This window comes from Amphiura filiformis, chromosome 17, assembly GCF_039555335.1.
Source record: "Amphiura filiformis chromosome 17, Afil_fr2py, whole genome shotgun sequence".
Lineage (NCBI taxonomy): Eukaryota > Metazoa > Echinodermata > Ophiuroidea > Amphilepidida > Amphiuridae > Amphiura > Amphiura filiformis.
This window is the reverse complement of record NC_092644.1, coordinates 49,861,632-49,884,397: the sequence shown is the minus strand read 5'-3', so window position 1 is coordinate 49,884,397 and position 22,766 is coordinate 49,861,632. Positions and strand designations below refer to the sequence as shown.

The 22,766-nt window shown below is 37.8% G+C and overlaps 2 long non-coding RNA genes across 2 annotated transcripts; both read right to left on the bottom strand.

Annotated features, from left to right (window-relative positions):
- Positions 1-1,819: 1,819 nt before the first annotated feature.
- On the bottom strand, positions 1,820-3,150 carry LOC140138458 (uncharacterized). Its single transcript, XR_011857004.1, has 3 exons — positions 3,078-3,150; positions 2,521-2,604; positions 1,820-2,332 (listed from the first exon to the last, which is right to left on the bottom strand). It is a non-coding gene; the product is annotated as an uncharacterized lncRNA (long non-coding RNA).
- Positions 3,151-15,937: 12,787 nt separating this feature from the next.
- Positions 15,938-16,775, bottom strand: LOC140136752 (uncharacterized). Its single transcript, XR_011856755.1, has 3 exons — positions 16,678-16,775; positions 16,342-16,458; positions 15,938-16,028 (listed from the first exon to the last, which is right to left on the bottom strand). It is a non-coding gene; the product is annotated as an uncharacterized lncRNA (long non-coding RNA).
- Positions 16,776-22,766: the final 5,991 nt, after the last annotated feature.

Here is a 22,766-nt window from a genome sequence, read left to right as displayed (position 1 = left end):
TCAACAGAGAAGTAAATTATGAATTAGGGGTTCATTCATAGGATTGAGGGCATGATTGCTGTTTATGCCCGAGGCGTCCCGTTCATACATACCCAACATTCTTAGCAATTCAATATAGATGAAAATAATAAGGGTTTACAAGTTTAAATAACATTTCCATACCGTTTTCCTTCATAAATTGGAAGAAAATGAGTAGGCCTACTTGCAGGAGCAGCTCGGCTCATGAGGTCAACGGCCGGGAGTCAACGCGTGATACGCGTCATCTTTTGCGCCCGCGTGAGATGGGCGCGGTGACATGCGTGTATACGCAACACTAGCAAATCGTGGATCGTGTTAATTGGGTTCCAACGCTGCGTGACGCAGCTTGTTTATGCCCTGCGTACTGGTCATAAACGGTATTTATGACCAGCAAAAAAGAGCGCAAATCCAATCAGAAACGTCGTAATATCGTGAGTATGTATGAACGAGAATTCGTCAATGTAAGAACAATAGTTTCTACATTTCCTCATGCACTATACAAAATATGAAGTTATGTATTATCTAGTTAAAAGAGCAACCATTGGAAATGTCTATTGGTCTGGGTATAAAAAACGCGCCACGTGTTGTTGAAAATTAGTGATTGAATTAGGTTAAAATAATGTTCAAGCTTGGTATATACTTTTGTGTGTGATCATGATGTAAAAAAATCAGCTTGCGAGATGGCATCGGTGATAATGTTCACGTAAAATGGCTTGTTTTTACTGGAGCTAGCAGTTTAGTAGCATACTTCTGGGAAAGTTCTGGGAAGTGTATGGCATGTGTTAAGTGCATGTGTTTTTGAATAGAACATGACTGTCATAGGTTGTGTTTCGTAAGAAAGGGTAGGAAGGTGTGGTGTGACCAATAACCCACTTGTAAGATCAAAAGGGACACATTATCGCCTATTGATACTCATAATGTTCCGAGTTTAAGGGTCAAGACCATTAAGTTGTAAAGTTGCTATTGGTACAGTAACAATTACACGTTCGCATTGAAGTAAATCAGAGCAATAAAAACAATCGATATACGTGAAGTACATAGTCGAAGTATATTTGATAACTTCATTTCGCAAACTCTCTAATATATCGCGTCATTACTTCAACGGGAACAACTTTCAATCTAAATTCATTAGAACCAAACTCTAGTTTCATTAACATTCTTCTTGGTTGCAACAACATGCATTGTGTCCAAAGATTTGCTAGGATTGCTGAAAAGGCAGAGAATTCAATGTTAATATCAAATAATAACAAAACACAGCTACTTGCCTTCTCTTCCGCTAACTAACGCAAAGTTATCAGTATCTGAAGACTTCGGCTGTTTAGACTTTGTTCGACCCTTCCTTCGGGCTATCTCCCGTGTCAAAATTGTGTACAGATACGGATTTAATGAGGAATTGATAGGGAGAACAAATACAGCAACCCAAACATAAACTTGTCCGGGAATTGTAACCACACCAGCTGTAGACAACAAACCCATGATAATGATAGGCATCCAACAAATAAGATCAGTCAGCACTAAGAATGCCATACGGGTTGCCATTTCAATTTGCTCAATCCGTACATTTCCACTCCTGTGTTTTATCTTCTGAGCAGAGGTTTTCGCTGTTATGTAAATACTTACATAACAGCAAGCCATATGCCAAAACCCACCATATTTACTCCAAGAAACAAAGCTACTGAATACTCCCAGCCTATCTGGTAATCCTGCGAGAGGCAAGGCCAGGCAAACACTTGAATGACCGTAAAATTCATCTTCAAAATAAGTACTCACAAGCAATGGCATGGCACTTAGGATCAAGCACAATGCCCACACAATTACAACAACTACCCTACAAGATTTTTCGTTCAGCCTTTTAAATGTAAACGGGAACGTAATAGAAATCCAACGGTCCAAACTGATCACTGTTAGGAACAACACAGATGCCTCACTGGATAAGACGGATAAAAATCCTGCCATTTTGCAAACAAAACTTGTTTTCCAATATTCTGCGTGCAGAATGTAAACATTACGGAAGTACATATCTGCTGATGCGATTATCAACATATATATGCCCATAAGTTCATCAGCAATTGCAAGGTTTAGGACTAACATGGATTGAACTGTATTTTTTGACTGAGTACCAGTTTTGCCAGGACGTACTCGCCAAAAAATAACAAACGCGTTGCCGAGAAGGGCACTGAGTCCGAGAATCCAAATAAACAATCGCAAAGCAGTATTACGCATTAGATCTGCACAAGACGAAAACTGATCTGATTCTGGTAGGCATTTTGTAGGAGGATCAACCAGGCAGCAGTAAAGATGATTGCTGGAATATCTAGTAAACAGAAAACAGAAACAATGCATTAAATACTTTAATTGCAAAACTCCAGAAGCAATTTATTCAAAGGCCCAAACACGTATACGCACCCCAACACACGCCACACCCCTACGGAAAAGCACCAACAAACACTCATACATCCTCTTCCACACATCAGACCTCTCAATATTAATTTTAATACTTACAAAAAATCAAGTGATTTAAGATTTGCCCGAAAGAGATCCATATCATCTATTTGCACAATATATGTTTCCTGTTGCTCAATATTCCTGAAAGGAACAGGAACATATTCTAAGCGTAAAATTCGTGATTAGCGTAATCAGCCGTTATGCATTGTAATTTGTTTTATACTACTGGTGAAGATAAATTACATTTATTCACCCCTTCCCCAGTTCAGTTCAGTTTTATTTCATCAAATTCCATCCATGCTAATAATTACAATATATATATAAAAAAAGCTTTTACAAACATGGTATAATATGGTGCAAATGATGAGGATGCCACTGAAACGCAGCGCGTGTTTCCAGCCCATCATTATGGGCTGAAAAAAAAAAAAATGTTATAATTAGAACACCCAATTTATCAAGTGAACACAGTTTCTTGTACAAAGAAAGACAAATCGATATTAGGCTAAATATCTAAATATTGTTTAATTGTTTAATATATTTTGCATAAATGCTTCCGCAATAGAACCACACGAGCGTATGTTTCTCAATTTTAATGCTGATTTATTCATACTCACAAGTACTTCAGATTCCTCAGACTGATAAAGGCCCCGGCGTAAATTTCTTTTAACGGATTTCCTCGTAGAATGCTGAAATTATAAATTTATAATGGTAAATAATATCATCGAATACAAAAGTGGACTACGTCGGCATCACAAATACAACTCACTCTTGACCAGCAGCTAGTCCCGCTACCACCAAAAAAACACCAAAAAAACAAAACCTAGAGATGCTGTGGCGCACGAGCCACGAATGTAAGGCGGTGGCTTTTGACCTCAAAGGTTATAAGCAATTTATTATTCTCAATTATATGTTATTTCTGACCAAGTATGGCCACGTTTAAGATCAAATTGGCGAATTATAACATTTACCCATAACTGACCTTAGGATTATATTCGCCAAGTTTAAGCCCAGATTGATTTTTTTTCATGATTCCTTCATATCGTGGATGATTTGCACCAAATTTAATTCTAATTGGCCAAATTTCGACACTGATTTGACCCATTTGATCTTTGTCCTTGGATGGATATACATGTATGTATCATCATGAATGCAGTTAATCAGACAAAGACATTTTGGTAGTCTTATTGTTGTTTTTGACCTTTGACCCCAAGCTGGGTACAATTTATAAGCTAGGGTTATTGGTTCTTCTAACCAAGTTTGGTGGTCATAGCTTGTAAGTTGTAGGAGTAGCAGTTTAATGTTTTTCACAAAATGACCAATAATAACCCCATCATGACCTTCGACCCCTATCCGTGTATACCTTATAGTAAAAAGGAAGGTGTGCACCAAAAACACCTTTTCCTTATTAAACTTGATAGACACGTCATATATGGTGTCAAGGACACTTGGAATGAATGAAAGCGAAAAATGAAAATAATACCCAATTTGCATATTATATTCGCGGCCATCTTGGATTTTTGGCGTGTCAGATTTCAAATGAGTCCAGGTACACAACGAAACATGTTATAAACCTAATTCTTTTTTTAAATGAAAGACAACAAGCAAACTTAAAAAATGTAGGAATTAGATTTTTAATAAAATATTCCATTTTCTAATGAGAGTAAAAACAAATCTAAAGTAAAGAAAAACATGGACATTTTGCTCTCAATAGCGCCCTCTATAATTTGATTTTATCTTTTCCTGAGAAAATTGAATGTTTTAAAACAATCTAACTCCTACATTTTTTAGTTTGTTTATTATCTTTCATTAAAAAAAAGAATTTGGTTTATAACATGTTTCGTTGTGTACCTGGACTCTTTTGAAATCCGACACCAAAAAATCCAAGATGGCCGCCAATAAAATATGCAAATTAGGTATTTTTTTCATTTTTCGCTTTTATTCACCCCAAGTGTCCTTGACGCCATATATGAAGTGTCTAGCAGGTTTAATAAGAAAAAAAGTGTTTTTGGTGCACACCTTCCCTTTTAGTGCTTCTTTTGCCCAAGTTTGGTCGAAATCGATGTAAGCGCCTGGCATTCGGCTGGCTGCACCACCTAACATGACTAATATATAATTTGCTTAGTCTCAAATATATATAGTATTGTTGCACTGTGTCTTTGGGCAAAATGTTGGCGACTTTAAAAAGATCTAACTTCAGAGAAGTAGTAATCTAGTAGCTAATCACCCACAAACAATATTGATAATAGAACTTACAGTTGTTGGAGTGTCGAAAGCCCATCAAATACTCTTTGGAAAAGTTGTGTAATGTTATTTTTTGCCAGACTCCTGTATTTAAAGAAAAGATAATAGGTGAATGAGCATACCTTTGTTTTATTACGTCATATGTTTAAAAAAAGCTAGTCTTTTTTAATATATTCTGCCATAGTTGTAGCATGAATGCTGATTTTATCATTTCAAAAAGTGTCGTCATTGAAAATTAGATCTAAAGCTTACTTCTCTGATTAAAGACCCATTCAGTTAATTAAAATTGTTTATAAATTGCTTAAAAGTGAAGGATAAGTTATTCAAATTGTCATTTGGTATTTTTGCAATGACAAATTTGGCAAAACACAAAGAAAACAGCAGTACTGACGAAGTTTCTGCCCCATTCAAATACATGTCGCTAATTTACATACTGTCAGTATCTAAATTACAGATCTCACATATACACGGCTTTCGGCTGAATCACTCGCAGGCTATGTTTACTATGACAATGACAAAGGTACCAAAATCTGAAGTTTTATGATTTTTACAATCGTCCGGATGAGCAAAACACTGAATGGGCCTTTAAGTATTGAGCCACTTGTCATTGTGTTTACTTAATTTCTATTCAGGTAATTTCATTTATGCTGTTTTACTACAGTTTTAACTTATAAATATTACACGTAAACATACAGATATTTCAGATTGATATTTTCCAGAAAAACTCCTTGTCCTATGAAGGAAATTCCATCGGAAGAAAGATCACTGAAAAGAAAAAAGATGAATACTAGACTTAGCTGTGGTCTAAGACCACGAACACAGCCGTGTTGTGACCCCTTAATGACCTTTGATCCCAAAATATATGAAAACCCCATAGACATTGGTTAATGTCAATGCACGTGTGCACGTGGCATCACTCTGCTATGTTATTTGTGCCAGAAGAGCCATTTAGAAGGAATTTCGTTTTAGACCGGAAGTGACCTCTTTATGACCTTTGATCCTAAATAATAAAAAAATACCAGAGATACACTGGATAACCACAATTCATGTGTGAACATACTATTACTGTCCTATGTTTTGTTTAGCTAATACAAATTTTTGAAGGTATTTCGTTTTATACCGGAAGTGACCCTTTAATTACTTTTGACCCCAAATCTGTGTACACCCCGTAGACACTGGGTAATGATAATGCATGTGTGCAAGTGGCATCACTCTCCTACGTAATTTGTGGGAGAAGATGCATTTTAAATGTATTTCGTTTTATACCGGAAGTGAGCCCTTAATGACCTTTGACCCAAAATAAAAAATACCACATATACACTGGAAAACCACAATTCATGTGTGAACATACCGTTACTGTCCTATGTTTTATTTAGCTAATAGAAATTTTTGAAGGTATTTCGTTTTATACCGGAAGTGACCTCTTAATGACCTTTGACCCCAAATCTGTGTACACCACATAGACACTAGGTAATAACAATTCATGTGCGCAAGTGGCGTCACTGTCCTACGTAATTTGTGGGAGAAGATGCATTTTAAAGGTATTTCGTTTTATACCGGAAGTGACCCCTTAATGACCTTTGACCCAAATTTAAATAATACCACTTATACACTGGGTAACAACAATTCATGTGTGAACATACCGTTACTGTCCTATGTTTTGTTTCGCTAATAAAAATTTTTGAAGGAATTTCGTTTTATACCGGAAGTGACCCCTTAATGACCTTTAACCCCAAATCAGTGTACACCACATAGACACTGGGTAATAACAATTCATGTGTGCAAGTGGCATTGCTGTCATACGTAAGTTGTGGGAGAAGATGCATTTTTAGTTGAAATCATGTTTTTGACCCCTATGACCCCTGTGTGACCTTTGACCCCACAAGTTTCATGTGGCATGTAGGGGCACGGTCAATGATCATTGTGACCAAGTTAGGTCAAAATCGATGTAAGCGTGTGAGTGCTAGAGTAAATGTAATGGTTGACAGAAAAAGAACTAGACTTAGCTGTGGTCTAAGACCACGAACACAGCCGTGTTGTTACCCCTTAATGACATTTGACCACAAAATATATGAAAACCCCATAGACATTGGCAAATGTCAATGTATGTGTGTACGTGGCACCACTTTTGCCATGTTATTTGTGTGCAGAAGGGCATTTTGAAAGTTTTTTTGTCTCAAACCGGAAATGACCCCTTAATGACCTATGACCCCAAATAAAAAAATACCATATATACATTGGGAAAACACAATTCATGTGTGAACATACCATCACTCTCCTATGTTTTCTTAGCTAATAAATTTTTTGAAAATATTTCGATTTATACCGGAAGTGACCCCTTAATGACCTTTGACCCAAATTCTGTGAATAATTTATAGGCACTGGATATAGCCGATGCATATGTGTAAGTGACATCATCGTACTATGTAATTTGTAGCAGAAGAAGCATTTTGAAGATATTTGGTTTTATACCGGAAATGACCCCTTAATGACCTTTGACCCCAAATTTGTGAATATCCTATAGACACTGGATATAGCCGATGCATATGTGCAAGTGACGTCAAGTTGTAGGATGTAACATGTAGGAGAAGAAGCATTTTGAAATTTGTTGCCAGAAGAAAGAAGAAACTAGATCTGGTTACAGATCTGGACCTAGCTGGGGCCGGAAATGCCAGTCTTAACTTAAAGTTTGACCTTTGACCGGCTATTATGGACATCTCACACCATTAATGGTGCATCACTGTAGCGTGTAGGGGCTTTATCCGTCTTCCATATGCTGAGATACAGCTACTTTTCCGTAATTTTAAACATGTTTTTGCGAATTTGACGTTTTGACCTCCTTAATGACCTTTGACCCCAATATAAAAAAACCCTCATTTACACCGAGAAAATGCATTGTTACAGTTTAAATTAAAAAATCTTCTATGTTTAGTTATGGAGATAAAAATTCTTGAAGTTATTTAGCTTAAAACCGGAAATGACGTCTAAATGACCTTTGACCAAAAAAATAAAAATACTGTGCATACATCGGGTAACACTAATGCATATATGAAGTTTATGTCACTCTGGTCTGGTTACGTTTTGAGATTTTAAAAAATGAACATATTTGATGATTTTTGGGTTTTGACCGGAAGCGACCCCTTAATGACCTTTGACCCCAAAACTGTAGACACCCCAAAGACCCTGGTTAGTAGCAATGCATGTGTGCTAATGACAGCACTCTGCTATGTAATTTGTAAAAACAGTGATTTTTGGAATATTTTTAGCTCTCAGACCGGAAATGACCCCATTAATGACCTTTGACCCAAATTCTGTGAATAAATTATAGACACCGACCAAAGTCAAGTCACATGACCTAAGCATGTCACCATCACATGTTATTTGTGGAAGAAGAAGCATTTTAGAGTAAAAATCACATTTTTGCCATTGTGAGCAGGTCAAAGGTCAAATGGAGTTCAATGTCATGTCACATATGGGGACATGGTCAGTGGTGTTTGTGACCAAGTATGGTCAAAAACTGTCAAAGCATAACAGAGCTAGGGCGAAACGTGGCAAGTCACGCACGTGTTGCCAGAAAGAAGAAAGATCCGATAGCATCACAAGACCTAGCCGGTGTCCCGGCTAGGTAAGAAGAAAGATCCGATAGCATCACAAGACCTAGCCGGTGTCCCGGCTAGGTAAGAAAGAAAGAACCTGTAAGAAAAAAGACACAGCCGTGACTAACGTCACGGCTGTGTAAAGAAAGAAAGAACTAGACTTAGCTGTGGTCTAAGACCACGAACACAGCCGTGTTGTTACCCCTTAATGACCTTTGACCCCAAAATATATGAAAACCCCATAGACATTGGCTAATGTCAATGTATGCGTGCACGTGGCATTACTTTGCCATGTTACTTGTGGCAGAAGGGGCATTTTGAAGTTTTTCGTCTCAGACCGGAAGTGACCCCTTAATGACCTTTGACCCCGAATCTGTGTACACCCCATAGACACTGGGTAATAACAATGCATGTGTGTAAGTGGCATCACTGTCCTACGTAATTTGTGGGAGAAGATGCATTTTAAAGGTATTTCGTTTTATTCCGGAAGTGACCCCTTAATGACCTTTGACCCCAAACAAAAAAATACCATATATACATTGGGTAAACCTAATTCATGTGTAAACATACCATCACTCTCCTATGTTTTTCTTAGCTAATAAAAATTTTTGAAGATATTTCGATTTATACCGGAAGTGACCCCTTAATGACCTTTGACCCCAAATCTGTGTACACCCCATAGACACTAGGTAATAACAATGCATGTGTGTAAGTAGCGTCACTGTCCTACATAATCTGTGGAAGAAGATGCATTTTAAAGGTTTTTCGTTTTATACCGGAAGTGACCCCTTAATGAGATTTGACCTCAAATAAAAAAAATACCACATATACATTGGGTGACTGAAGATCATATGTGAACATACCGTTACCGTCCCATGTTTTACTTAGCTAATAACAATTTTTGAAGGTTTTTCGTTTTATACCGGAAGTGACCCCTTAATGACCTTTGACCCCAAATCTGTGTACACCACATAGACACTGGGTAATAACAATTCATGTGTGCAAGTGGCGTCGCTGTCATACGTAAGTCGTGGGAGAAGATGCATTTTTAGTTGAAATCACGTTTTGACCCCTATGACCTCTGCGTGACCTTTGACCCCACAAGTTTCATGTGACATGTAGGGGCACGGTCAATAATCATTGTGACCAAGTTAGGTCAAAATCGATGTAAGCGTGTGAGTGCTAGAGCAAATGTAATGGTTGACAGAAGAAGAACTAGACTTAGCTGTGGTCTAAGACCACGAACACAGCCGTGTGGTGACCCCTTAATCACCTTTGACCCCAAAATATATGAAAACCCCATAGACATTGGCTAATGTCAATGCATGTGTCCACGTGGCATCACTTTGCAATGCTTTTTGTGGCAGAAGGGCCATTTTGAAGGTATATCGTTTTATACTGGAAGTGACTCCTTACTGACCATTGACCCCAAATGTGTGTACACCATATAGACACTGTGTTATAACAATGCATGTGTGCAAGTGGCGTCACTGTCCTACGTAATTTGTGGAAGAAGAAGCATTTTAAAGGTATTTCGTTTTATACCGGAAGTGACCCCTTAATGACCTTTGACCCCAAATAAAATAATACCACATATAAACTGGGTAACCACAATTCATGTGTGAACATACCGTTACTGTCCTATGTTTTTCTTAGCAAATAAAATTTTTGAAGGTTTTTCGTTTTATACCGGAAGTGACCCCTTAATGACCTTTGACCCCAAATCTGTGTACACCCCATAGACACTGGGTAATAACAATGCATGTGTGCAAGTGGCGTCTCTGTCCTACAGAATCTGTGGAAGAAGATGCATTTTAAAGGTATTTCGTTTTATACCGGAAGTGACCCTTAATGAGATTTGACCCCAAATAAAAAAAATACCACATATACATTGGGTGACTGCAGATCATGTGTGAACATACCGTTACTGTCCCATGTTTTACTTAGCTAATAAAATTTTTGAAGGTATTTCGTTTTATACCGGAAGTGACCCCTTAATGACATTTGACCCCAAATCTGTGTACCCCCCATAGACACTGGGTAATAACAATGCATGTGTGCAAGTGGCGTCTCTGTCCCACATAATTTGTGGAAGAAGATGCATTTTAAAGGTATTTCTTTTTATACCGGAAGTGACCCCTTAATGAGCTTTGACCCCAAATAAAAAAAAAAAATACCACATATACATTGGGTGACTGCAGATCATATGTGAACATACCGTTACTGTGCTATGTTTTATTTAGCTAATAAAATTTTTTTGAAGGTTTTTCGTTTTATACCGGAAGTGACCCCTTAATGACCTTTGACCCCAAATCTGTGTACACCACATAGACACTGGGTAATAGCAATACATGTGTGCAAGTGGGGTTGCTGTCTTACGTAAGTTGTGGGAGAAGATGCATTTTTAGTTGAAATCACGTTTTTGACCTCTGTGACCCCTGCGTGACCTTTGACCCCGCGAGTTTCATGTGACATGTAGGGGCACGGTCAATGATTATTATGACCAAGTTAGGTGAAAATCGATGTAAGCATGTGAGTGCTAGAGCAAATGTAATGGTTGACAGAAGAAGAAGAAAGAAGAACTAGACTTAGCTGTGGTCTAAGACCACGAACACAGCCGTGTTGTTACCCCTTAATGACCTTTGACCCCAAAATATATGAAAATGCCCATAGACGTTGGCTAATGTCAACGCATGTGTGCACGTGGCATCACTTTGCCATGTTACTTGTGGCAGAAGGGGCATTTTGAAGGTTTTTCGTCTCAGACCGGAAGTGACCCCTTAATGACATTTGACCCCAAATAAAAAATAACACATATGAATTGGGTAACCACAATTAATGTGTAAACATACCGTTACTGTCCTATGTTTTTCTTAGCAAATAAAATTTTTTGAAAGTTTTTCGTTTTATACCGGAAGTGACCCCTTAATGACCTTTGACCCCAAATCTGTGTACACCCCATTGACACTGGGTAATAACAATGCATGTGTACAAGTGGCGTCACTGTCCTACAGAATCTGTGGAAGAAGATGCATTTTAAAGGTATTTCGTTTTGTACCGGAAGTGACCCCTTAATGGGATTTGACCCCAAATAAAAAAAAAAATACCACATATACATTGGGTGACTGCAGATCATGTGTGAACATACCGTTACTGTCACATGTTTTACTTAGCTAATAAAATTTTTTGTAAGTTTTTCGTTTTATACCGGAAGTGACACCTTAATGACATTTGACCCCAAATCTGTGTACACCCCATATACACTGGGTAATAACAATGCATGTGTGCAAGTGGCGTCTCTGTCCCACATAATTTGTGGAAGAAGATGCATTTTAAAGGTATTTCTTTTTATACCGGAAGTGACCCCTTAATGAACTTTGACCCCAAATAAAAAAAATACCACATATACATTGTGTGACTGCAGATCATATGTGAACATACCGTTACTGTGCTATGTTTTACTTAGCTAATAAAATTTTTGAAGCTTTTTCGTTTTACACCGGAAGTGACCCCTTAATGACCTTTGACCCCAAATCTGTGTACACCACATAGACACTGGGTAATTACAATGCATGTGTGCAAGTGGCGTCACTGTCCTACGTAATTTGTAGGAGAAGATGCATTTTGAGTTGAAATCACGTTTTTGACCCTGTGACCCTGTGTGACCTTTGACCCCACGAGTTTCATGTGACATGTAGGGCACGGTCAATGATCATTGTGACCAAGTTAGGTCATTTTTTTTTTAATGTGAGTGCTAGACCGCAAATGTAATGGTTGACAGAAAGAAGAAAGAAAGAATTAGTTGAAATCACGTTTTTGACCCCTGTGACCCCTGCATGACCTTTGACCCCACAAGTTTCATGTGACATGTAGGGGCACGGTCAATGATCATTGTGACCAAGTTAGGTCAAAATCGATGTAAGCGTTTGAGTGCTAGAGCAAATGTAATGGTTGACAGAAAGAAAGAAGAAAGAAGAAGAAGAACCTGTAAGAAAAAACACAGCCGTGACTAACGTCACGGCTGTGTAAGAAAAAGAAGAACCTGTAAGAAAAAGACACAGCCGTGACTAACGTCACGGCTGTGTAAAAAAGAAAGAACCTGTAAGAAAAAAGACACTGTAAAGAAAGAAGAACCTGTAAGAAAAAAGACACAGCCGTGACTAACGTCACGGCTGTGTAATTATAAAATAATACCAGTATAAGCACACTGATTATAAATATATGGAAATAAATCTAATACTGGAACTTACCTTTTGCTAAGTTGCGTCTGGAAGCGTATAAACTATATTGCATAATATAATGTTAAGAACTTTCAGAATTGTCACCTTTGCATAAATATTTTAGGTTAGCCATCAACATGGATTTTTTTCAAAAACATAATATTCATCATCTACAGGGATTTTCCATATTATTATCCAATACAATGAATATTCTTGAAACATATAAGGTTCCCCTAACAAGAACTGTGTATTTTAATTATAAAGAAATAGAGCTCAGGCAAACTGGCACTAAGGAAAAACAAAATCAGAACCATTCGGATTCGAACCAGCGCGCACTCACGACCACACGCCACAACACCTCATAGCGAATCTGCCTGCGAAGTAATGATTATATTTTCTCGAAAATGTCTCACGGCCGTGAAGAAAAAGTTTACGTCACTATTACAAATAGATCAATGCGCTAACTGAAAAACTGCAACAAAAAGAAGAGAATGAACTAAAGCAAAATGTCAAAAATGATAATAATGAGCCCTAAGGAATTTTTTGAATGCTACCACCGAGGTTGCCTCCCTGGTGGAATGTGGGAGGCAGTTCCACAATGCTGGACCAGCATAATGAAAAGACTTGTCCCCACTGCGATTTTTACCGATGTGTGTGTGTGTGTTCAGAAGACTGGTATCTATAGAGGATCTTGTGATGGGTCCAGATAAGCGTATTCTGTATAATATTAATTCAGTGAGGTATGAAGGGGGCAGATTCATGCCAGCATTTGAAGTCATTCAGAGTTTGAAATTGATCCGATCTCTTACTGTAATCTACTATAAAGGTTATGCATCAATGGTGTGGGGCGATCAAGTCTGGTGCCATAGAATATGAGCTTAACTGCTTTTTGTTGGAGAGAATGCAACGATCAACGCCATAAATAGGAATGGAGCAATAACATCACAACCGCAGAACTCCTGCGTACGTAGACACTGAAAGGATCGGAGATGTTACCATTCTATCTTTACTACACTTTTGAGTTGTTGTATAGAGTATCGAAGTGTGACGTCATGAAATTTTCTTTTTTGCATTTCAGCATTTTCATGACCATATTTCAGTAGAACATGATGAAAAACATCCACAGTCCAAATTTGGTGGGAATCGGATCGTGAGGGCCCGAGATATGGCCGCATGAATAACTAATCAGCCCCATTCAAATCAGTGTAAATTGGCCTGGTTCATAACTATTTGGAACCAGGCCAATCAACACTGATTTCAATGGGGCTAATTAGGTATTCGTGCGGCCATATCTCGGGCCCTCATGATCCGATTCCCACCAAATTTGGACTGCGGATGTTTTTCATCATGTTCTACTGAAATATGGTCATAAAAATGCTGAAATGTAAAAAAAGTTTTTTGTGACGTCATCACTTCGGTACTCTATAACGCGCACTAATGGCGTTGACTACTGCTTCTGCTAATGGGATAAAAGACCTTCTAGAAGTCTATGAATGTGACTGTAAAAGGAGGCTGGTAATCTTGGAAACCATCCATGATCCTTATCAGAAAGTGGATAATGCGGACGCAACTTCTACCTTAATTGATGAAGTTCAGCCCGGTTGTTCCATAAGATGACGTCTACTGGATCATGTATTCTATTTGGGTGTAAACTTTAGTATCATTTAGTTGCAATTGACAGGAGTAATGTAAATATTACTTACAGGAATATAAGCAGTTTGTAATGACTGGGGTTCAAGTGCAATTTTTCTAAAATGGAGGCATTGCCCGGATTGGTATATGGACTTCTTACTCCCGTCACGTTTCTATAAAAGAAAGGCATTTGAAACAAGTTGTTATACTCAATTTCGCTTCAAAATTGACTAATAAGTGATTGGCTTTAACCCTGCTATAAAGAAGGAACGAAAAAGGAGAGAAGAAAAAAGAAGTCACTTGGTACCCGTAACCCCGAAATACGAACCTTAGACCCCGATCGCGTGCCAAGCACAAGATCACCGACCGGTAGCCTAATTGAATACGGGGCGTATATGCAGGTGTAGGTATCTCTATAATGGTTCAATACCACTATTGCCTATTACCAAGTTATCAATGGAAAAATGGCTAATTTCAGGCGTAATTTTCTCATATTCAGAATCTCAATGTTAAACGCCAATAATATCAGATGAAACTAGATGATTTTGATGCCAAATGATCAAAAAGTCAACATAGGTTGACCTGAGACTTTATCGTTTTAACGCACTGAACCGTAAATGGCTTAAAATGGCAGTGCGCCCTCGAAGCTGAAAGTCACAATTAGGTACGGAGAATATTTACTAAAAATCGATGCCGTGCGGATTAATTTTGGTAATATTTTAACAAACATGTCACATAATGAGAGAAAATATACCATTTTGAAGCATATGGAACCCAAATTGTACATTTTTTGCTAATAACCTGGTCAATTTTACTTATTTTAAATCAGCTTTTTCAGATGACCCACAAACAAATAGTTCCTCGTCACATTTTCATGCATCGCTCAGGCCTATCAGTGATATAGATATAACCCTAGATACCGTTATATTGTGAAAAACCATATAGCTGTGGAGATATGTCCAATATATAGGAAAATATTCAAACCGTGACACCATGTTGACACTGGCTAAGTAAGCTGTATTTTCACTCGTAAGGGTGACAGTCACTGACAATTTTTGTTGCAATTTCGTCATTTTATTTTTCACAGACGACTTGACCTTTTGAGGTCATTTAGTAGACTTGTTTACCAGTCGTTTTGTTTTCTTAACAACAGTTCGCCCTTTGAAAAGTGAACTTCGACGTACATGGTGCGAAACTTTCTTGTCACCACTCGCTTCCCGATTTTTCTTGATTGCTTCCCAATTGTGGTTGGGCAGTGCATGAGCGGTAATGAGACAGGGCACCAGGGTTCTAGCTTAATTGCCTTGACATGTGCAAGTTAGTCCTTTTTACGACCGGGGATACTCACAAGCTTTTGATATTTTTTGGAACAAGTTGAGCTTTTTCTTCATTCCAGGTTGTAGTGTGACACTCATATGACAACCCGTTACATACACAGCCAAGTGGACATTCAATATCTGAGGTCGAGAATATTATAAGGTTAAAAAGAAAATTTACAAAAAATGCAAACTTACGAAGAATGCTTACAGAGTAGCTCATTAATTTATCAGCATGTGCCTGAACTTTGTTTGCATTTTTTTAAATACAAGTCTCTTATACTCTTGTGGCGCTCGCTTTACCAACTGTAGAATTATTGTGTCATTCTGCAAGGAGGACAGTTTATTTGTTTTTCCTATGGGTGCAGATCTATACTTTTAAATGAACTGCAAAAATACAGGAAAGTTAAAATTTGTGCAAACGTATAATCAGTTAAACATACCGCAAAACATTTCGTCATCACCATTTGGGCAGTCTCTGATGCCGTTGCAAACTTCTGAGTGGATTATGCAATTTAAGGAGTAATGACAACGGTACATTCCTTTACATACATACGATGCTACAAAGAGATAAGTAAGTAAATTATTATCCCTTCTCTCAATTACTGTATTGAATTGTGGGCGGGGAACGACAAACAGTGTAACACCTTGGTGTCTGTACTGGGCATCATCGGAGAACAGTGCTAAACATTGTATGATTCACCCAGGTTATGTAAGAAAAGAGGCTTTGTGGCTATACAAATGTTATTGGAATAGGAGAATGTGTCTTTATTAATAAAAACCGTTTCATTTTTACAAGACCGTGTACATTATCAGCATATTCGTATTCGGAAGACCAAATAACCATCTTTTTTTTATTATCTTGAAACCTACCGCAATTCTTCTCATCCTCTCCATTTGGACAGTCCCATGCGGCATCACAACGATTCTTGAGAGGAATACAATATGACTGCGGACATTTGAATGTCGTCGAATCACATGTAAAGTTACCTGTAAAATAGTGCGATTAAATCAAAATTAAAAAGTTGTTGCTCGCATCCAACACATTACGCACGGCGTTTTAAGCCCGTGGGTTTTCTGTGGAAAAACTCAATGAAAGACGAAGAGTGTGCGTAGCAATGTATTGCCTCGTTCGCTATTCATAAACCATTGACATTTGCCCATTTGCCTGGCACATATATTTATTCATCTGTTTAAGAATTCACTTACTACAGTTTTCCAAATGAGTAGCATCTGGGCATCCAAGGGGATAACCATATTTGTTTACGCCATACATACATCGGTAGTTATTGTCCACTATGGCACCGTTTTTGCACTGAATCACATCATTGTTATCACATCGATTTTCCAATTCGTCTGTAATGCATAATTCTGTTATTATTATTATTATTATTATTATTATTATTATTATTATTATTATTATTACATAAATGAGTCAATTTCATATCTAATTTTAGCAGAGGGGATATATCTGAAAATTAACACTGCTTGTTTTCTCAATTGTTGTTAACTGCGCTGCGTGTATTATATTCTCTGGAAGTATTCTCTGGAAGTATTCTGTGACCAACATTCGTTATCAAGATAATAATAATAATAATAATAGCGACAAGGCACATATACACTCAATTAAGAGCGCTCGAGGCACTATCTTAAATCGATTTTTAGCGGGCACTTTTCAAAACCAATATAATGACCATCATAGGTGGGACAGTGTATCCTGAACGGCTCTTTTCGAAGCCACTCTTCCTCTTTGTCGATTGAAATCAATAACGTTACTAGAGTAATTCAATATACCAGAAGAAAGGTAAGAACAATCAGTCTCGTCCTCGTGATCTTGTCCACCACAGTCTATTTGGTGATTACATTTCGCTTCTGATGGAATCCAAACACCGCTGAAACACTGGAACCCGTTTGAGTTGGTATCTGAAAAAATAACATTTCAGCTGCCGAATTAGTTGTGTACAGAACGCTTTACTCCCAGTAGAGAGAATCCGCCAGACTTCATGTCGTACAGCTTCTTTTAGGGGCGGATCCAGGATTTGAAAACAAAATGTCAAATTACCGGGGATGGGTTAGCAGAAGACATTAAATTTGATGAAATATTTTCATTTAGTCGATTAGTAGACCGTAGCGGACAATTCGATCGCTCATTGGATTAATATTATTACGTGGTAATAAATTTGCATTGGACTATAATGGGTAGTACTGCATATCTCGGTTTAATCTTCACTAAGCGTGTTTATGGCTGGAAAGGTCACGGTGAATTTGCCGTTGACATAACTGCACTATGTGTATGTTTTTAAATGCCTAAACGGACATGCTTCTGCTTATATTGTCTCTTGTTTTACATTGTACAGTCAGTCAATCACGTAATGAACTGTGCTCAACAACAGAGATAAAACGCGGCTTGTTGAACATAAATCCTAAAGCAAATCTCCTCATTCTGCCGGCAACAATGAATAAAGACTTTTCTCTAGCAGCTCCTGGACTGCACTCCAGACTCATTATCTGGTTTTGTGAAATCATTAAAATCCGGAAATTTTTCTGATGTTCTGATGACGGTATACAAGTGAACATCCCTTTTAAATAAGCAAATAAGTTTTAAGATTAATAGCGCCATCAGTGATCATATTTAGTTGAAAATGACTCTATAATTGAAGACCGAATTAAAAAACTAGTTTTCGTCTGACGTCATGGCAAAGGCGCGGCGTGATTGGTTGCTGACCTGCGCAGTACAGCAATTTTTGGTCTAGTTGACAGGACGTCATAGGCAAACTAGTCTTTTGAATTTGGTCTTCAATTAGTGCTCTACATGCATCAAACAACCGTGTCAACCTACCACATCGATATTCGTCACTTTGATCAATACAATCGCTAACCAAATCACACTGCTTGGTAATGTTAATACACTCTCCATTGTTGCACTGGAATTGGTCAATCGAACAATTGGGATAGCCTTATATGGAAAGAGTATGTAAATGTGTAAAATATGTAAAATACAGACGTCTACCAGTGGGCTACTTGTACAACGTGCTTGTTGGTCTCCTTTGGATCAACAATAATTTTCAACCCATCTACGCCTTTCCACAAAACACAACACACATCCCAAATGATAGCTTTTTTCTCTTTCTAAATGTAATATCGTTGAAAATGAATTGATATTTTGATTTAAATTTAAATGGGGCTACGAAGGAGACTACCTGTAGGCGTTGAGTCCCAAGTCTATTTATGCGAGTACGCCTGACCCTAAAGCTTACTGCCTAGCGTTCGTTTTAAAATTATGTCCAAGCGCCAGTTGGATGTTAATTGACATGGTTATGAAATGTAAATTCAACTCTAACTTATTCCAAAGCTATATACAATAGAGAGCACCCAGCAACTGCGAGCGCACGTATCCCACGTGATGCGATTGCGTCATCATGCGAAAGCACATTATGGGCACAGAAAGCTTGGCCAGCCAAGGTAACTCCCCACGTGGCGCGCTATCGCCGTTTGTGTATCTAGCACCCGAGGTGGATATATAGGCTTAAATCATAATTGTTATAACACATGATATTTTTAATTAAGTAAAAATTTAAATCAGATCTAATGTTACTTTTATCCAATTAGAAGCATAGCCTACATTATGTTAAAAGTTAACATTGAACTCATTCTTGGCCCTTGTCAACATTACCAGCACCCACCACTCATGTACTCGTATGTACATTTAGTGGGTAACCAAAATCCGATGTGGGAGAGGGGGCTGTCGGCGCGCAAACTCCGAGAGTAAAGAGTCTATAGTAGAGAAACATTTGCAATGAAATGTCAAGTTCCATAAAATATCCGCGTTTGACGGCAAACACATCCACACACCCCCCTATTAATCTCACCACAATGTTCGTCACTTCCATATTCGCAATGTGGAATAAAGTCACAAAACAGAGAAATTGGCAAACAGCTGTCGGTCACGTTGCATAACCATTTTCCAACCGGGCATGTAAGCAGAGGACCTTCAATATTTGTCTCTGTACGAGGAAATGACAAGTGTACGTCATGTTTAAGTAATTGTTGTAACTAATTGAGATTAGTTTCAAAAAGGGAAAGCTTACCAACAGATCTTATAGGCTCGGATCCATGTTATTTTGAAAATAACCAGCCAGAGAGACACGTCAGCTTCCTATCTTTTACTTATATAAAGAATATAAAACGTTTTAATAACGTTCCAAAACATTTTTGAAAACGGTATGCAAAACATTCTAACATAATGTTATTTTTGTGTCTCATATTTCACCATGAAAACTGCCATTCGTTACTGCACACTTCAATGTTAAGCTAATCTTACCATTTTCACAGATTTCATCACTTCCATCGAAGCAATCCTTGTTTTCATCGCATACATAGACATGATGAATGCATTCCCAACTTTGACAGGTAAAAAACGATTTTGGGCAAGTCCTGTTTGATATATCTATTATAGTATATAAAAGATAGGTAATATTGTCTTAGGAAATGGTGCCAATTATTTATTTATTTTATTTATTTATTTATTTATTTATTTATATTTATAACATTCGGCCGAAGCCAGGCTAATCCCAATAGTGCTCAAAGGCTACTAAATTCAAGGGATGCCATCCGGATATGACGGGACAGGGATATGGAAAGAAGTCCGATTTTAGATGCAGGAGGAAAACCGGAGCACCCGGAGAAAAACCTGCGAGGACGAGCATGGATCGGCAACCAAACTCACATGTGGCGCCGCGGGGAATTGAACCCCGGCCACAGCGGTGAGAAGCGAGTGAGAAGACCACTACAATTGTGATAACGTTTAATATTTATGTAATGCATTGACCAAACATTTCACCATTAATTTCTATTAAGTCAATATTAAAGCCATATTGTAAGTGTAACATTTGCTGAGGAGGACGCCCTCAATATTTTTCAAAATTCGGTTTTTACACGTCGATTGTAATGTACTTTAGTAAACTTTAGGTGCTGTAGTTTGGTAAAAAAATCAGATTTTGAATAAACGGCCTGAACAAGACGGTTTATTATTACGATGGAAATGTTAGTCGAACGCGTACGCGATGTTCATAACACAATACGTCAATGGCGTGCTGGACTGCCATACACACACCAAAGGACCATACCGTAGCATGACCGACGGTTTGACACGCATTGGCCCAGATCGCAGGGTAATCCCGAACGACGCTATTTTCTTTGTTTCATCATATCTCCTAATTAAGGCTGAGCTAATGAGAACGTGGTTTTATTAAAGTATTACTCACTCTTAATATTGGTATAGTTTATTTTATCTTAACTTGTTTTAATGTGTAGTAACAGACTTAAATGAAAATGTGTTCGGGATTACTCCACTCTCCCCTACGATTAGCTAAACTTTTTACGACACCTTTATGTGGTGGCCTCAATCACATGGGCCGAGTAAGAGTTGATGTGAATTATTCATAACCGATCGATACCTTGCCTCACTTTGTTGAGAGCAAGCCAACAAAATTCGCCATAGGTTTGCGTGGCTAATACAAAAACCGTGAATTTAGTGCCACCCCCTGAACAAGAGACAACATTTTCAGGTAGCTCATTCCACAACTTGGGTCCTATAGGTAAGTAAATGAATGAATTTTGGTAGATTGATAGATATGGATGTAGGTAGCATGTCAATATAGTATTACCTGACTGAAGCGATAGTATTTCAGAATCATGACTGGATACGTTGTCTGAAAAAAAACAATGGTTATTTTAATTGAATAAGTATAAATATATTATTTTTGCGTTATTTTTTACTGGGTGTCAAAAAAACAAAAAAACAAAAATGTATTTTGGTATGTAAGACAACTGTCAACCGTTAGCTTTAATAGACAAAAAAAAATTCTTTCAATCGGATCACAACTTGCCCTTTTTAAGAAATGTACCCGTTTTCACTCTGTCCACGGATGAGGTTTGGCTAAATCAAAGATTAAAATGAAACAAACGGTTAATGACATGGAAAGATAATAAAATAAGGCTTCGGAACGCATTATGCATTCACAAGTATCCGGCGCACAAGGATGGTACGCAACGCAATTGAAGCAATGAAGACCAGGGCTGAAACATGTATTCGTCAAGGAGGTAACCAGGTAGAGGGCAGAGCAGCACAGTAAACTCACTTCAGAAGAACCAAAGACAAACCAAACAGCCCTTTTCTCTTTTATCTCAAAAAGAGAAATGACTTTTTGTAAATAAAAAGAAAGCAAGAAATACCAAAGTAAAAAGGCATAAATCAGCAAGAAAAAAATAAGTAATTGCGAGTATAGCAAAAGATGTCCCATCTCACATCCGCTTTGCCCAAAATTATTGACACTTAACCAAATCCATAGCCAATAAGCACACCGGTAAAGCCCATTCCCTAAATAAAGTTCTTATTTTATAAAGTTAGCATTGAGGAATGGTTGATATTCATGCATGGTACGTAAAAAACTGGTAATTTGTTAAAAAGTGCATATCTTCAACAAAAGTTGTGATCCGATTGAAATATTTTTCGGTTTATTAAAGGTTGCTTGACATACCAAAATATACAGTTAGCCAAAGAATTAAGGTACCAGTTATGTGCACCCCTGTATATCCTCAACAAAGACAGATATGTCATAATTGGAATCAGCAGCCAATAGCAGCATCTTTTAGCTCGAATCGTTGAAATTGTGCAAAAAATAAAGACACTACGATCCAAGCCAAAAGTTGCAGTTTCCTCCATTGCATGCCCTACACAAAACGTTCGCGAACAAGAGAACTACAGCCGTGCTTCCATTGATTAGCACGTTAATACCAGCGTCGTGCTTTCATAAATTAGAACACAAAAGTGCAACTTCTGATTTCGTTTCTTCATTAGGTTTTAGATCCCGTTTCTTTAATGCTCAAGCAATTTCATCAAATAAGGTCTTAAATCAGAGCTAAAGAGTACAGGTATTGGCTGCTTGTGTTAATTATGACACATTTGTCTTTGTTTAGGATAGGGGTGAACACAACTGGTACCTTAATTCTTTGGCTTACTGTATGTGATCCACCTTTCTGAAATAGGCACAATAAGGGTTCTGTTTTTGGAAACCCTGTATGTCTTCTTTTAACTCAAATTATTGTGATTTACTATACCGTATTCACTCGATAGTTAGCACATGTGCTTACTATCGAGGGCTTTTGAAAACGTGCAAAAACGAAAAAAAAAAGAACAGCGCCATCCACAAAAGTGACAAAAGTGTAAAGGGTTTTGAGCAAATCATCGATACACATAGCTATATACGAACAATTAAACCTACAAATTTGTGTGTCAA